Source organism: Felis catus, chromosome B4 (assembly GCF_018350175.1).
Source record: "Felis catus isolate Fca126 chromosome B4, F.catus_Fca126_mat1.0, whole genome shotgun sequence".
Classification (NCBI taxonomy): domain Eukaryota; kingdom Metazoa; phylum Chordata; class Mammalia; order Carnivora; family Felidae; genus Felis; species Felis catus.
The window spans coordinates 68,396,050-68,413,989 of NC_058374.1; the positions used below are offsets into that span (position 1 = coordinate 68,396,050).

The following is a 17,940-nucleotide window of genomic DNA, read 5'->3' on the forward strand; positions in this document are numbered from 1 at the left end:
ATTGGTTCTTATTATCACCTTTGGGTTTGTTTTATCTAAGAGTATAATTGGCTACTTTTCCTGAGTTGTTTTGATTCAAGGCTACTTGTGGCTCCCACTCTGATGTTTTAGGGATTTACCACCCCTATAACTTTTCTCATGCCGTATTCTTTTTTGTAGACTTCTAGTGTTGGTCTCTTCTAGGTTGATGAGGTGTTTGTGTGTGTGTTTCTCAGGTCTCTCCCCACCTTTAAGACCACTGATAGTGAAAATTCACCAAGTAGATACAAAGTTGCTATCTTCATTGTAGACTTGGGTCTTGAGTATTTGTATGGGAGAAAAGATACTGACTTTGTCCTCACTCACAGCAGGAGGGATGAACTAAGCTTTTCCTATCCACCTGGTTATGCATTATTGAATCACGTCATCTCAGAGAGGTTAATTTTCTAATGTTTACATGTGTAATTATTTTAGTTTATGTCAGCAATTTATATCTCCAAAATGATTGTACTCTATATCCCCATACCTGATAAGTTACATTTTAAAGTTTTCAATTTCCTACTATTTTTATTTTTATTTTTTTAATTTTTTTTTCAACGTTTTTTATTTATTTTTTGGGACAGAGAGAGACAGAGCATGAACGGGGGAGGGGCAGAGAGAGAGGGAGACACAGAATCGGAAACAGGCTCCAGGCTCCGAGCCATCAGCCCAGAGCCTGACGCGGGGCTCGAACTCCTGGACCACGAGATCGTGACCTGGCTGAAGTCGGACGCTTAACCGACTGTGCCACCCAGGCGCCCCCAATTTCCTACTATTTTTAAATGAGATGTTATCTTCATACAAAACTGCTTCTATAGGTGATTAATTTGATAAAACTCATGGCAAGATATTAATCCTTAGCTATAACTTCTATGATTTTTAAAATGTTTGAAGACTTTCAATCGTCTGTTTAAAGAATAAAGAATGTCACTCAGATAAATATTTTAAAATAAGGTCTACTATGTAGTTCACTTGAAGTTTATTAGGTTAGAGGCAATATATATAAATGTGCATATAGTCTGCCCGGGGTAGGACAAAACATTATGGAATGTGGGATATGTAATACATATAGCAATTGGATGGTTAATTTCTCAGACTGCCATTTAGAATATTTTAGCATCATTTTGATTAGTTAGGTGCAATTATCTTTTCTATGACCTAGTAGGCACGCTCTCACATGCATTGGAAGAAAGAAATGTTTCCCCAAACTTCCGTGAACTCCATCCATGTTGTCATCAGCACTCCTCCTACCCTCACAGGCTGATATCAGTTGCTCCTGGTTTATTGACTGGAAATCACTGTGACCATTCTTCCTCCAAGGCTGAACTGCTTCTTGTGCAGTATAACTGTTAGATGGCAAACCTTGGTTATATTCTATTCTTGGTCTATATCTTGGTCTATATTATTCTCTAGTCTAGTCTAGCCCTGAGCTGTGAAATTGCAGATTTCACTCAGATCTTACAAATAGTCAGATGCGATAACACAAAACTATGACACTTGTATGTGTACCTGGTACCTATGTATATGTAATAAAGAGAGGCTTTGGAAAGACACGGTATTAGGCTTCTAAATGATCTTAATAACATCATATTTAGTCTGCTTTTGGTGGAAAAAGAAAGCTTAATTAATTTTTACACTAAAGATACTTTGGGAAATTGACAAGCATTTGTATACATTTGCTATTTTACATGGCTCTCTCACTCTAGAGTTTGTTGTAAATATTATTATGACATTTTAAAATGCTATGTGTATTTTTCCTTGATGAATATCAGCCTAATGAAATGAACATTTTGTTTTAAAGGTTTCTTTTTTGAGGCACCGAAAAAAGAGCAATAGAAACCATGGTGTGTTCTTAGAAGCTTGAATTCTAAGAGAAAGGGCTTTCAGAACTATTGACATTACCAGAAAAAAAAGGTGCTTACCATCCAAAATACTTAGCAGTAATGAACACATGTACCCACTATGGTGATTAAAAAAAAAATCTCTTCCACATTATTCAAATAAAAGTTAATTATTTTTAAATTAAAGTCTTCTAAGAAAGGTTATCCACATGAATCCAGGAAAAATCTCCTATAATTTGTAGCCATACAGCACTCTTTATGTTTTATTTTTTTTCTTAATTTTCAGTTTAGCCTGTTGATTTTCCTGAAATGGTAAGGAAAAAAAACAACCCTGTATATCTCACTTATAATGTAAAATATTCAGTCTAAATCTGCAGAAAGTATGTCTTTTGAATAAAAGAAGCAGATAGTACAGTGTTTCTGCCAAAGAGAGTCCAGTTTAAACATTCTGCAGTATGCAAATGTTATCTCCTCGATGTGAGTGTTTTCCCTGAGTGGATGTTGCAGAGTTGGAGCCTTCTGCCTGTGATTTAGGTTGTAATTTTATTTGTGGAAATAAACCAATTGCGGAGCTTCAATTGTCTTAGCGATGAGGTGATCAATAGCCCATTACTGGATTAGAACAGCAGCTACAGGAAGTGCATTGAAGATTTTAATGCATGAATTATGCATGCGGTGCTCATTCTTTAGTCTCCGAACAGAATGACAGGGTTTGTGAAGTCGCCTCAGATAGTTTCTTGCATTAAGTGACTGCAGTGAAATGCTTAATATTTTCAGGCATAGAAGCAGCATTGACTCAGGCCAGCCGAGTTGGAAGATGTAAATCCCCCAGCTCCCAGCACAGAATGCTTTATTTGAAAGTATTGCTATGTAGAGAGCCAGCTTCGCTGTCATCTAACCTGCTCTTCCCAGAAGGTTGGCTGAAGGATGGGAGCGGCTGTGCCTGCCTCTGAGGTCACAGCTTGAAGTCCTTTTAACTTGCTTTCTGCTGCAGGAGAGAGGCGTATTGTGGTATAACTGTCGCTGCATTTATTCAAATGGACAATTTGCAATAAATACTATACCCAGCACAACAGATAACTCAGCATATCAGGTAAGCACAAGGTTTTTCTCTAGGTAATTGTAAGTGAGAATGTGCTGAGTTGGGATAACGGTGATGCGGTATTAGTAACGTTGACTCAGACCTCAGTATTGCGATGCAGCATCAGGGTTCTGAATTGTTTTGTTCATTGAAAGGTGACTTTATTTTATATTTTTGACAGTATTGTGCCGTAAGGTATTTTATTTGCATGCAAAAGCTATTCAAGAATGTACCAGAGCTCCGATGTGTGTGTCTTAGATAGCTAGCCTGCAAATTGGGGAGGGGCAGCACTGAGCGTGAGCTGAATCAATAAAAAAAATTATCTCCTTCTGGAGAAGTTTTAGCAGGGTTGTGGTATTCCTTTGGCTCAGATTATTTCCTTATTGTCAACATTTTCAAATGATGGTGAAAGATGTTGATAGACACCAAAAATGTTCAATCCTTCTACCAGAAGTAGAGGATGGCACTGAGGTACTCAAACTCAAATACTGTGTTGCATACAAATTGAACAGATGGAATTGAAATAATTTGGAATAGCATGTCCTTGAAGGAAGACCTTGTTGTCAGAAACAAAACAGTTTGACTTCTACGTGTTTTGTTTTCTTTCTTCCTGTCCAGAATGCCTTACTTTAAAAAGAGTGGGTAGATGGCATATTTTGAATTTACTACAACCCCCCGAAAAGTTTTATTTTTTTTCTTGATGTTTTCAAAATTAAGCTTATGGAATTATAGAACCCAGTATAGAAAAGCCAAATAAAATCCACAAAAACTCTGAAAAACTGAACAGTAAAAATAATGTACTACTATATTTATCAGTCTTTGTGAATTAAAACTGCTTGTTTAAATATCATGGCAAATAATAAATATGCAAATAATGTGCGGTATGATATGAATTCCTTGACCTCTCTTCAGGGTGGGAAAATAGCATTAAATATAACATTTTAAGGATAATTTTAAACAGTAAATATGCACTATTAATGTATATATATATACACACTATTAGTATATATACACACATGCATATATGTACACATATGTATTTCTACACATATACACTATAATATATAATTGATAGAACATAATATATGCAATATAACATGTATGTATATGTCCTTCCTCAAATATGATGCTAAGTTTTTAAAATTATGTTTGCTAAATAATCTATCAAGAACCGGTAATAGATAATGCTAAGTATGTTTTGTGAATAAGCATCACCTATTAGAAAAAAAAAGGAGAGAAATACAGAGTAATGATAATAAGAACACAGGGAAACTACCTTTCAAGCATTTCACAATGCATTTTAATTCTGTTGTGGTATTACTCTATTATATTTGAGTTTCCTTTCAACTGCCTGGTAGTATGGTGGCACAGACTCACATTATAGAACGCGTTTAAATCTGCAAAGCTGAGCTAGTTTAGGCACAGGAGGAAACTCACACGTTGAGTTTTTCCTTAGGGAGGGGAAGATAGGAAGGAGAAGTAGCTGCCCCTATACATTTTAGAGTCTCCTGATGCTGAGTCATGGTGTTCATTCCTGCTCAAATGCCTCCTGACTGAGGTGGCCCATTAACAGCTAGTAAAATGGAATAGAAATGAAAATGAAAAAGAATGGAGGGGGCAGAAACTAAAAGATATTTATTGCCCAAAGACATACTAAATTCTGAGTGATGAGCATAATGGCAGTGCTACTTGTTTGATCAAGCTGAGGTGACAGTAGAAGAAAAGCCCCCATGCTGGATGACAAGAACGTAGCAGTAAAATTAATGGGCTAACATGGGGAGATTGTATAAACAAAGGGGTCTGAGTAGCACTGCACTTGTTAAATCTCTCTCATTGTTCTAGTCTCAACTCAAACCATTACTCAATATCACTGAAAATATGTGATGGTTAGATAAAGAATATTTCCTGGATCATGTGAGGGAAATCTGGAATGAGATGTGCACTGCTCCCAGTTCCCACAGTAGTTGTAATTAATTTTTATAGATTGTCAATTGGGAGAAACTAACAAGAGATTAATGAGAAAATTTGAATATTGACCACAATATATGAAGTGAGATGCCAAAATGAGTTTAAATAATGATTATTATGGCAAAGCATAATCATATTAGATACAGTTAGAAAGGAGACCGAGGACATACAAAAAGGGTATGATAAATGGAAAGAGGAAATGGAATGAGAAACCCATATAGCAGTGAAATATTAGCTATAAGATTTTGAAAGAAAAATGTACTTAATGAATAATTGATATACATAATTAATGCCCCTTAAAATCAGTTTATAAGAATTCTGAAATATTATGATTCACTAATGTAAGGCTTTGTAATTTACTTTAAAAATGTATTTTAAAGGTGACTTAGTAGAGTAAGAAATCAGTGAAGAGTATTTTAAAATGGTAAGCTGTCCATTTTCTTTTTAGTATAATACTTATACTAATAAGGGTTGTTTGTACATATGTTATAATAAATCTAAGTAAAAATCTATCTCTGTATTTTTATATATCTCTATATGTCCTATATTTAACATTAGCCATAAACTAGGGTTGTAAAAAAGTTACGAATCATTTAATGGAAGATTAGGAGACTAAAAACATTTGAAGAGAGATAATATGTCCATTTTCCAAACTTAAAACACACATAAAAGTTTTTTTCAATCTGAGTTTATTTTTTTATGATAAGGAAGTCTTCCCTGTATTTTTTTAGTAAATAGTTCTGAAGAATTGTAAACTTTGTAAAATTCAGAAACTTTTTTAAGTATGAATTTATAACAAAGAGTGACACCAAGAAATTGTATCTTCTCTTTTCTCCCTTTGGAAAAATAGTAACATTAATTTCTCCCTAAAATATATTTTCTAAGAAATTAGTGTTTGAATTATTTTCCTTTTAAAAATGCTCCTAGAATTTGACTCTGAGGGATGTGTCATTTTAATACAGCTTCATGAATGTTTCAGCAATGTCTTCCCTCTGATTATAAATATAAATTTTACTCTGTTTTCATTGCTTTCTAGTCACTTTCCTCTCATAAAACAACTCAGTGTAATGAAGAATTTATTTAAAGATCTTCCTGTGTGCTCTTGCTAGGGATTCCGGCTCTCTAGTTGTGAAAAAAGAAGAGGGGCAGTGCTTTCACTAGAACAAATAATTCAAATGTAGGAAAAAAAAGTACAACATAGTGTCATCTAAAACATTTGGTAAAAGTTTAAGTGTCATAGGACAAATAAGGAACCATAATCAAAATTTTTAAATGGAGCCCAGGAGAAGAATATACATAAAAGCATGGAAGCAAAAATTAATATTTTATATTCCAGTGTCAGGGTTGAAATAGAGGAATTGGACTGGTAGAGTTGAGAACAAAGACAGTGGGAGCAGATTATTAAGACCCTAACCACTAGAATAACATGTTTAGACTTATTTTTATAGTGATTGGGCACTCACATCTGTTATTCAATCCCATTGGGGCATTTAATGCTCGAAAAGTTTCTGACCCCTGAATCAGATGAATGGTGAACATTTTTAAAAGATTGTTCATTCTAAATTAAATATTGTATTAATCTTGCCTTTTATTTTCTATATTCTAATGCCTCGCTTTGCTGACCCTGGGAGGATTGCCCTTCCTGAGGTTAGCCAATTACTAGTTAGTAAACCAATGACCCCTGAGTGAACTTTTCAAGTGCAAATCAAGCAACCTGGAGTCCACACCTTAAACCTTCTTCTTTATCAAGGTTTTCACACTCTGGCCAATTTCTTCCTGCCCTAACCACCCCTGGGACCTGTACCAGACAACTAGGGATGGCTCTGGTGCTTACCCAGAGCTTCTGAAGCAATTCAAACTAGCCCCCGTAAATCCACTTTTATCCTCTCTCCTTCCTGAGAAAATCACACTAAAGGCTTTTTGCCTATAGTTCCCCCTCTCCTTCTGCCTCTTGATTGACCCCCAAGCCCTAAGATTCCCTGTGTGCCCCCATGCATGGTATGCCCCCCTTCTCTTGGGATCTGTGAGTATAACAAGTATCTTTTCAGTGGCAGTTATCATCAGATCCATTGGCTTTACCATACTCAAATAATAATAAAACCTGTATTAAAACAAACATGAAGAAGTCTTAACATCTTTAACACCAATTAACATCAATGGAAATTATATACTCCCAGTATTTAAAATAAATGATTTAAGTCTTTAAAAATAATTACCGTTTTATTAAATTGTTATATTATTTCAGATTTAAGTGCAGATCCTGAGTGAACCTCCTCTAAACATAAGCTTAGCTTTTTTCTAAGCTGTGGTTGAAAGAGGGAGGGGATATCCTCTAGAAATATGAATGGACAATTAGAAGTTTTTAGTCTAATGGCAAGCTACATAGGTCTAAAGTTTCATCATTTTACTGAGTCTGCTTTAACTTGTAGCATTTCTGTTACATAAAAACAAGGATCTACCTCATCCAGCGACTAAATCAATGTCAAGGGAAAATGCCACCTTATGCTCCTAAAATATCAAATTCTGAAACTGTAATTATCAAATGCTAGTGTTGTTTATATAATGTCTTTGGTATCCAGTAAGCAACACACATCCTAATTAAGAAATATTTCTGCTACATTAAGCCTACAAAATTGAATTGAATTGTCTTGAAAATGTGGTGTCCAGAAAAAGGTTTTTGGTAATCAGTAAATGCCAAACTTTGGAACAATGAACCAAACACAATTAACTATAAGACTAATAAGAATTGGGCCACACAGAGGTAGTGCTCTGAAGAATATATACCAAAAGACAGTAATGATCTCTTTCAGTGGTACACTCTATTACTTCAAAATACCATCACTGAGAGAAATTGAGAACATTAATTGACTATAAAGGGTAGAAGAATTAAAACATGAAATGCATGTTTGAACCTAATGGTTTTTAACTTCCCTTTCTACTTCAAGATTGTATGATATGTTATGATTGCAATTGCAGTAACCCTTTAAGAGATGAGCCTTTGATAAAGAAATTCAAGTGGAAAGTTGAAGACAATTTAGATTGATAATAGGTTAGAAAAGACACTAGTCATGCTAGCAGATGGAGGGCAGCAAGGTAGGTGGCTGGGAGGGAATCTGGAGGCAGAGCTGTGCCAGAAAGAACATAGGAATTTAAACAGATGGAAGATGATATATTAGTTGGCAAGAAGAGAAGCTGGGTGACAAACAGGAGGATCTGTTGAAGAACTGGCTGAGCAGACAGCCAAGAGGTGAATTGGATGGACCAGTAATAAACAAAATAGGTCAGTATGAGGTCGCCCAAGTTCCAGAACAAGTAGGCAAGAATAGTGGAAAACAATTGCAGTTGTTCCCTTTACTCGAACCCAGGAAACGGCTTTTATTATAATTTTTTAATGTGCTTTGAAATCATGATGAATGGTGATCATCTATGGAGGGAACATTTTAGTAGAAAATTCAAAGATGCTCACTACTGAAAAAATTTATTCTGTAAAATTATCGAGAGCATGAAATTTATTTTTTATTTCCTAGTTTTGTATTTTCTATATTTGAATTCTGGCCTTGGATTGGCTAGTAAATGAAAAATTGGCTGGAAAATAATGCTGAAGGTTAATGTAAGTAAGTAAGTAAGTAAGTAAGTAAGTAAGTAAGTAAGTAATTAGAGAATCAGAACTTTAACCCCTACCAAAAAGAGAATTTTTCGGTCTATGAAAAATTTAAATTTAATTGTATGTTTAGAAAAATTCCTTATATTGTATTGCCTGTTTAAAAAATTTTTTTTAATGTTTATTTCTTTTTGAGAGACAGAGAGAGATAGAGCATGAGCAGGAGAGGGGAACAGAGAGAGGGAGACACAGAATCTGGAAGCAGGCTCCAGGTTCTGAGCTGTCAGTACAGAGCCTGATGCAGGGTTTGAAGCCAGGAATCATGAGATCATGACCTGAGCGGAAGTCGGATGCTTAACCCCACTGAGCCACCCAGGTGCATCTCCCTGTATTGGCTATTAAAAGCGGTGATAGCAGTGCCTCAGTGAATGTAAAGATGATTACAAGTCATTTGGTCTCTTTTCTGTCTTCAGACTTATCTACCTTTAAATCACTATATTCTTAGATAATCATTTGTGCTTACAAATTAAGTAGAATTGTTTAATGTAATTAAGTACTTTTTACATGACAGTTGCCACCATGAAAAAGTGCCAGGCATAGTAACGTTCATAGGAAGGTGCTGACTTTACAGCTATTCTAATTGACCTTCAGATGGATACATGGGTTCTAAGCAGAAGAGATACTTCCATTTGCCACATATATAAACTTTGAATTAACACCATTCTTTCCTTTGTTCTTCCATCTAAACGATAAACTTATTTTTCTCATACATCAACCATATTTCTCAGGTCAATCTATTGCTATCTATTTTACTAGCCAAAGGTCTTATGCCAGTATACCTGAAACTTTGATATTTATTGCTGGTGTGATCATTTCTAAAATATCTGGATTCCAGAGCACCTGGCTTGCTCAGTCAGTAGAGCATTGACCCTTGATCTTGGGGTCATGAGTTCAAGCCCTATGTTGGGCACAGAGTTTACTTAAAAAAATAAAATATCTGCATTCCAATTAATTCCACACACAGAAGCAAAGATGATTTATCAAGGGTTATCTGGGCTTTATGACTGTTCTTTTCAAGTGAAGCTTTTAGTTGCCATTTTAATCCTCTGAATTAAACTTTTGAGCACAAGGCTAATAGCAGCATCTTCCCAAGTTCTAAGTAATTCTCTTCCGCTGGGGAACCACATTTGCCAAATTCTACACATATGTCAGCCACTATGCCAGACTTTGGGGATACAAGGATGAATAGAACATGAATCTTTCCATCAAAGAGTTTATATTCTAGTGGAACAAACAGATTTTTATATGTTAGATACTATGGCACGATTTAATAGATGGAATAATGCTATGTACATAGGTAATAGATATGTATCCCACGCTACATAATTATGAATCTCTTGAGGTCACAGAACATTCTAATTTATTAATTCAGCAAATGCTTATTAAGACCCTTCTCTGTGCAGTGGTTATGCAAAGGGAAGTCTATTCCCCGTTGCCATGGAAAAAAAACAGTCTCTTGAAAAAAAAGAGAGGAGCAAACAAAGTTTATTGGACAAAGATAGCTCTTGTAAAGTGTAAACCAGGTACAATAGTGCATGTAAATTGGGCTCTAGACAAAAGTAGGGGAAGGCATCAAGAATAATCTCCTGGATGCAGCAATCAAAGGACAGTTAGGATATTTTAAAATATTTGTATCATTGTTTATTACTTATAGTTATAAATGATGTTCACTGAAAAATTTAGGGATTCACACTAAAAAGAGGTAGTTAACACAATTTGAAAGGATAGAGGAAGCAAACTATGTCTTCAGTGCTGAGATAATTGCTTTAATGCATGTTCTCATTTAATCCTTTCTAGAAGACAATGAGATTCTCACTTTAAAGGTTAGAAAACCAAGACTGAGTTTACCCTGTTTTTAAAACTATAGGTTCAGGATTAAGAGATTAAAATTTCTCTGCTATATTCCCATAATTTTGCTATTTTTTTTTTTGCATGTTGCAGGAACCTTCAAATGTCAAAGCATGGATGCATTCGATGATATTTTGTACTCCTATGTTCATAGGTGTGTTCACCTATCTTTTAACTAAAATGGACATACATTATGGAACCAGTGCAAAGTTACAAATGTATTTTATTAAGATGCCTGTAATTAGAAGAAAGTCAAGTATAATTTGAAAAGTAAACTATCCCTAAACAAACTCTAAAAGAAAAAAAGGTCACTTTGCCCAAGTGTGGAAAATTTGAATGATGGATAAAGAACAAAATGACACCTGAGGAAATACATACATTTAACAAGATGCCCAATACATGGACCAGCTTAAATGTCGTTGAGTAGATTGATGAGTAATATGTTTTTAATAAATTGATATTACCCAGTTTATTATTGTTTCCTCTAAAATGTGAATTAGTGATAAGAACTTCTTTTACTGCTTTTCCCTGGGAGGATGCTTTCAGAAACTTTTTTCCTTCTTAACTCCTTCAGGAGAAAATGTGATATTAATCAGGCAAGTTTTCTGTATATAACTAAAGAATAGAAAGGGTATCACTTCTGTTTTATTGATCATTGCATTCCTGGAGTCTAGAACAGGGCCATGAACATAGTAGATATTCAATAAATATGTGATGAATGAATGGTCACATGAATTAATGTTACCACATTTTATTCTAAGACACTATGTTTGAGTCACACTGTTAAATTAATAGACTTTGGGGATCATATTATGTAAATGGACATATCAAATGTAAGATGAATCCTGTAGTAGTAGGAATTTTTTTTTGTAGTAGGAATTTTTTATGACAAAAGTCTATCTTGACCTAAAGTATACCTGTACCTGGAGATCTGAATGTCAAGTCAACAATTTTAGCTTCTTTATGAGTATGGTCTTCAATCTCAATGAAGACCAACTTTGCTATGACTTAGGGAATATGCCTGGCTACCAAGATTTACATATCTTTATGTCTTCTAGCACCCTCTCTCCCACCACCATGATCCATGAGTATATTTTGTGTTAGTTTTCACAAGGAATATGTTGTAAATGGCAAGTTCAGGGATTTGGAATGACCATACTATGTGGTTTCTTTCTTCTTTTTTTTCTTCTTTTTCTATTTTTTTTTTACTGATTTTTATTGATTAGAAAATTCATATAAAAATATTTGGTGATTTAAAACATAAGCAGATATTCTGTCCAACAAAAATATTTTGAGTATTTTAATAAAAGATAAATCATGTATTAGGTAGAACTTACATTATGTAAATAGCAGGGATGAAAATAATTGAACTCTTTTAAACTATTTTACATAATATTAAAAATGTTTTCAGACTCATGGGCACAATCATCATTCTGTTTATGTCTATCCATATCCTCAGCATTTAGCACATTGCCTGATCTATTGTAAACAGTTGCTTAATATTTGTCACTAATATGTTGATACTAAGGTCTTCTTGACTTACATATTTAAGTCATAACAATGATAATAAAATAGTTCACAATGAGGCAGTAGCATTGTTAAGAAAATATTTAAAAAGTGGTGAATATATTCCATACTGTGGCCTATTCATAGCTGAATGACAAATTATATAAAACAATGTGTTTAGAAATAGGGGCGCCTGGGTGGCGCAGTCGGTTAAGTGTCCGACTTCAGCCAGGTCAAGATCTCGCGGTCCGGGAGTTTGAGCCCCGCGTCAGGCTCTGGGCTGATGGCTCAGAGCCTGGAGCCTGTTTCCGATTCTGTGTCTCCCTCTCTCTCTGCCCCTCCCCCGTTCATGCTCTGTCTCTCTCTGTCCCAAAAATAAATAAACGTTGAAAAAAAAAATGAAATAAATGACCTGCCAGATAAACAGAGATCTAGGCCATAAAAATGTGTCTTATTGAGTCTGAGTTGTCTGATATTGTTAAAGATGACTTGAAATGCAACATTGTTTCACTGGAACTTAATGAAGATGGTAAATAAATAGAAAATTTATGAAGGGAGTAGATCAGGCATAAATAATAATAAATATTTTGAGAGACATGGTTATTTGTACCAGAATACTCAATTAGAAGAGAGAAAACATGGCCAATCGTTTACATGGATATATTTGGATGAGACCTGTGCAGGAGAGCATGAATACCAAATAGTGTTGATTTTTAAACAAATCATTTTTTATAGGAAAAAATAAAATTCTTTGGCAAAATGATTGTTTTGAAGTTATTAAATACAAAATAGTATTACAAATATGATTATTTTCTATGGTCTTTATTCTAGTAGGATGTGGCCCTCACTTATGGAAATATTAATGTCTTTAAGTGACACCCTCCTTTCATTTAAATTGAACTTAAATAGATGCTTCATGCAGTAATGAAAAAAAATATTTTTGGGTAACCTAAGAGAAAGATTATTTAGAATTTGTTGGCCATTCCCTCATCAAGGATGAAATGAAATCTTAGAGTTGGAAGGGGTTAGTTTTTATAAAACTGTGACTAATCTTTAGTTTTTACATGTGGAAACTGAGTTTCTGATGATTGAGACTTATTATCTAAGGATCTACTATTTAGGCATACCTACATATAGAAAAATAAGTTTCAAAGCATACTGGTTAGAAATTTAATAATAATACAAAAATTACAGTATTTTTTTCCTTAATGGTAGGACTCTTGATTCAGATTTAATGTTCTTCATGTAATTAATTTCTTAGTTTAAGGGAAAATGTTCTTTAATGAATTCTTTAGCTTCTCTAAACTATCTATTTCGAGAAACATTCTTAAGAAAAGAAAGGAAACTTCAGTGAAAGAAAATCACTCCTCTGTGATTCAAAACAGAATTCTTAGATCTTAACTACAGAAGTATAATGTTGCAAGAAATTCATGAACATTGATTAGGAAATGGGTACTCACTGAGACATTCTCAGAGTCAGTATAAAATTAGTTCTTTAAAAGAACTAGTCATTTGTCAATCAATGGGTTGAAAATAAGTGCTTTGGTTATACTGTTAAAAACAAAAATTTCAGTCACTTGTAATTTAGGAAGAAATGAGTAAATGTGTTAAAATGAAATGGAGATTGTATAAATCTCCATTTCTCATATACAAAGCTGATTAGGATTAAATTAGTCCAGCAAAGTGGAGATATGCAATAGATACTACATGCAAAGAACTATGAAGAGTGCACTGCCTAGCAATTGGTAAAATAAGGAGAATGAAGAACAGAAATTTAATTTGTTAATTGCCTGAAGATGTTATCACCTGTGTCACAGCAAAATTGCTCTATTTTGCTGACAAAATAAAGCACTATTTAGAGGGAGAATTGGTTATACCAACATTTGTTCATTTTGTACTTTGTGCTAGGAAGTGTGATAAGTGTTTTGCATATTCATGAATGTCATAGACTCTAAGTCTAAAGTTCTCTTTTGGCCAGCAAAAGAGCAGGCGCAGGATTAAAGTGAGAGATGGCTAATGTCAGGGAAAAGACAAGAGCCCTGAATAAGGGTCCTTGCCTCATATTTATTAAGATCAGAAGGTTTACAAACATGATGGGCATGTACAAAGAGATAAACTGGGAGCATTAACTTGGAGACATGAGGGAAAAGGGGGTTTTTGAAGATATACAGTGTTTGGGGTTTGGGCCAATATAAAACAAAATCCTGGTGCCGGGCAGATGGGTAGATGGTTGTTAATGGCAGACAGGAGGCACCATGTCTGTTTAAGTTAGCTAGCCTAGAGGATAAGACAGATAGGGGGAATAACCTCAGGGTTAATAAGGCACTTTTTCTTTTGTTAACCATCTCCCCTCTGGGCTGCTTTGCCTGCAGTACAGTGGTTCATAGTCCAATTCACCAATTTACTTAACCTGGCCCTATCCTCCTGTGAAAGCAGCTTTTCTGCTTTAGTACTAAATTAGGGGTGCTTCCACCCTGAATATCTAATCCTGTTTATTTTATATACCTATGTATTGGGTACCTTTGCACCATTCCTATTTTAGGCCTTTGCCTCTCCCTCTCTATTCTGGGGGCTCTGCACCCCCTCTCTATTTTGGGGTGCCTTTGCACCTCCCTATTCCTGGAACCTTTATGCCTCCCTATTCTTGGTGTGCCTTTGCCCCCCCCCTCTATTCTTGGGGTGCCAATCTGGTTTACCCAAACTCAGGTGTGAGCATTTTATGACTTTGTGTTTCTTTATGCTTTGTTAACCCATTGGTATAAACCCGGGGGATTCCTGAGCTTATCCCCCACACATTAAAATGCTATCACTGGTGTAACAATAAACATGGCTTTTTAAAAAAATGTTTTTTTATATATGAGAGCAAGAGAGACAGAGCGCGAGTGGAAGCGGGGCAGAGAGACAGGGAGACACAGAATCGGAAGCAGGCTCCAGGCTCTGAACCATCAGCACAGAGCCAGCTGTGGGGCTCAAACCCGTGAGCTGTGAAATCATGACCTGAGCCAAAGTCGGAGTCTTAACCTAGTGAGCCACCCATGTGCCTGTAAACATCGTCAACTGTGTTAATAAAAACCAATATTTTAATTTTGTTTAGGAAATATTTTTTTGTCATATTGTGTCATATATATGATTATTTATTTAAGATGTAATTTAGGATATTATCTTCATAAACCATTACATAATTGCATATGAAACAAATTACAAAGAAATAAAGCCCTTATTTATTTATTATTTTGTTAATGGAGTGATTAGGGGCACCTGGGTGGCTCAGTTGGTTAGGCATCTGACTTTGGCTCAAATAATGATGGTTCATGAGTTTGAGCCCTGCATCAGGCTCTGTGCTGAGAGTGAAGAGCCTGTTTAGGATTCTCTCTCTCCCTCTCTCTGCCCCTCCTTACTTGCTCTCTCTCTCAAAATAAATGAATAAACTTAAAAAAAAAAAAACTTAGAAGAATGGAGTGATTAGGTTTAGGCTGTAAAGAAACATAACAAAAATGCATATGAGTAGAATGGAAATTTAATATTCCATGTAGGCAGTAAAAATGATTATATGCAGATTGACTAAATTGGGGAAACAGAATCATGTGATGAATTTAGAGCCTGATCTAGAATGAATTCAGCAAACAAATCAATGGAAAGTTTCAGTTTATAGGTGATAGAAGAATTTACTTTAGCAATGGCATGGCAGTAGAAGTTAGAAAAACCACAAAACCATAAGGACAGTTGATATGAAAAGAATAGAGGAAATCTATCAGTAATTGCAAAAAAAAGATGGCAGCAATGGGGGTGGATGGTGAGAGTATTAAGGACTCACATGCTTCCGTGAAGTCTCCTGCAGACCTAAGTATTCATTGCATTTCTTCCTATGCATCATCACCCCATAGAGCAGTTTTTATTGTCCAATATCTGTAACAAAGTAATTCAAATCAGCCACAGATGTTTTTTTTCATGTGCATATTTTTGAGAAAAAAATTCAAATCCACTAATGGTTACTCCTTTCAGTTTGTGTCACTTTCAAACATTGTGTGACCTATTTATGACAAGTAAAAGTGTGAGCTGAAAATTATTTGAATTTTCTTATTTTCAAACATCTTAGAGAAGAGATGAAACAATGAATTGATAATGTAGACAGCAATTAGAGCTGTATCTTACTAGCTATGCACAGGCACATGCCTAAATAAGGAGCAATAGTGTGAGTTCAGCAGGAAGGAGTGAGTTGTTAATCTAGAACTCCTAAATTCTACACATATATTGCCATAGGACAGTAAGCTTTATGGCTACATAGGATGGATTCTCAGGGCTGCAGTTTGATATCAGAATGAACATAAGAATTGTATGTAAAGAATGCTTCTAATATTCATTGAAGATTTTATTTTAAATTGTTTTTTTCCCAATGACGTTTCTGTAAAGTCAAAATTTCTCTTAGTGTTTAATGTTGGGAAAATGCTTTAATTCAAAATTATTCTTGTTTCTTTTATTCAGTGTGAGCTGTATAACTGATTGCCTTTACTTTCTTTTTATTTTACTTTGCATTGGAAGCTAGGCAGCTTATAGCTAAAATTTCTATTCCATTAATAAGTAATGTGCCCTAGGCTAGTTTACTTGATTCTCTTCATACTGGAGTCTCATTCTTTTATCACTATGTTGAAAGCTTTATTGACTCTATTAGCTGCCACAAATTCTTTTCCTAAGTATTAGTGCATATATAATGAACATGTAAATATGTGAATAATTTGAATTAGCATCTAGACCCTCACCTGATTTGATGAGTCAAGAGATCCAAATGATGTTTTGGATTTGGGGTAAATACTAATCTGACTGCTTTCAGTTCTCTTTTAAAAAGATGTAGATATAATAAAATGAAGAAAGGATATTTCAAAACCTTCTCCAGCTGAGTTATTTTTTCAAGGCCTTTCAAGAATGCATGTCATATACCTGGTGGCTGGTAGCTAGTCCTTAGGTCTTCTCAAAGATGAAACTCCTCTTGTATTAAATGACGTATCATAGTCTTGTAGTACAGATGGAATCTAAAACATCACCATTTTTATTGAAAAGAAAAGGGCAGTAAGATTATAAAGGAGAAAAATCACTTCCTTCTCCATGAATTGGCTTCTCATACAAAATAATCCAATATAATATACAACTGTAATGTAATAGACTTTGTGATAGATTCATAGTAGTAAGCAATAGATAATGAAGAATCAAAAGAAAATGTCCTTGCACACTTAGATCAATAAATATTAATGGGGTGGTGTCATCAAACTACTGAACAAAGAACCAGCAAACCTTGAAATTTATCCCTTGAGATTTTAGACCAATGGATTAATCCCTCTAAGCTTCAGCTTGCTCATCTTTAAAATGGGGATTAGAAATATCTGCCCTCACCAATTCTCAAACTGTTTGTGAAATACACAGATAAAGCATTCCTGGAACCATTAATAACTTTTGCGCCTCTAAAAAGTATAAGGGCCAAAGAAAAGTAAACTTAATATTAATAGCAACAATGAAACAATCAACCTTTGATTAAAAAGATAAATTTTACTTTATATATAAATATAAATAGGAAGAAAGAATGAATGGACAAAAGAAAGAAAATCATGCATTCAGGGAAAGTAAAACAAATGCAAAAACTACATTGATGATCGACCCCATGGAAATAATATTCAATCTTCAAATCATTTCCTGCAAAACTGACTCAGACAGTTGTTCTCCAATCTAATCTATCCATCTATCCTCTTGTTCCATAAATACCAACAACAAAACTTGGTTGGGTAACAGTGGAGAAACACTTGGAGAAACAGAGTTAAGTAGTGCTAGGCATTATGCTGGAGTCTCTGATTTATTCCTCTGTCATCTGGAGAATTTCTACAAAGGAGACTGAGTCTCCATAAAATGCAAAATGCTAACAACAACTTCTATGATACTTTTGTCATATTTGTTAATATCTAACAGTGATTTGCATCATTAAAGTATTTTCAAACAATTTCTTAGCCATGTCATGTGCAACTAAAACAAAC

The 17,940-nt window shown here is 34.7% G+C and overlaps 1 protein-coding gene across 4 annotated transcripts in view; it reads left to right on the forward strand.

The window, feature by feature from the left end:
* Positions 1–17,940, forward strand: part of CNTN1 (contactin 1) — a 367,620-nt gene that overhangs the window by 117,956 nt on the left and 231,724 nt on the right. For 2 of the 4 annotated variants that reach the window (XM_011283870.3, XM_011283872.3), the window contains exon 3: positions 2,854–2,952. The exons of the other annotated variants lie outside the window; for them this stretch is intronic. The gene's annotated coding sequence lies outside the window, so the exon portion shown is untranslated. The remainder of the gene's footprint in view (positions 1–2,853; positions 2,953–17,940) is intronic. 4 annotated transcript variants of the gene reach the window in all.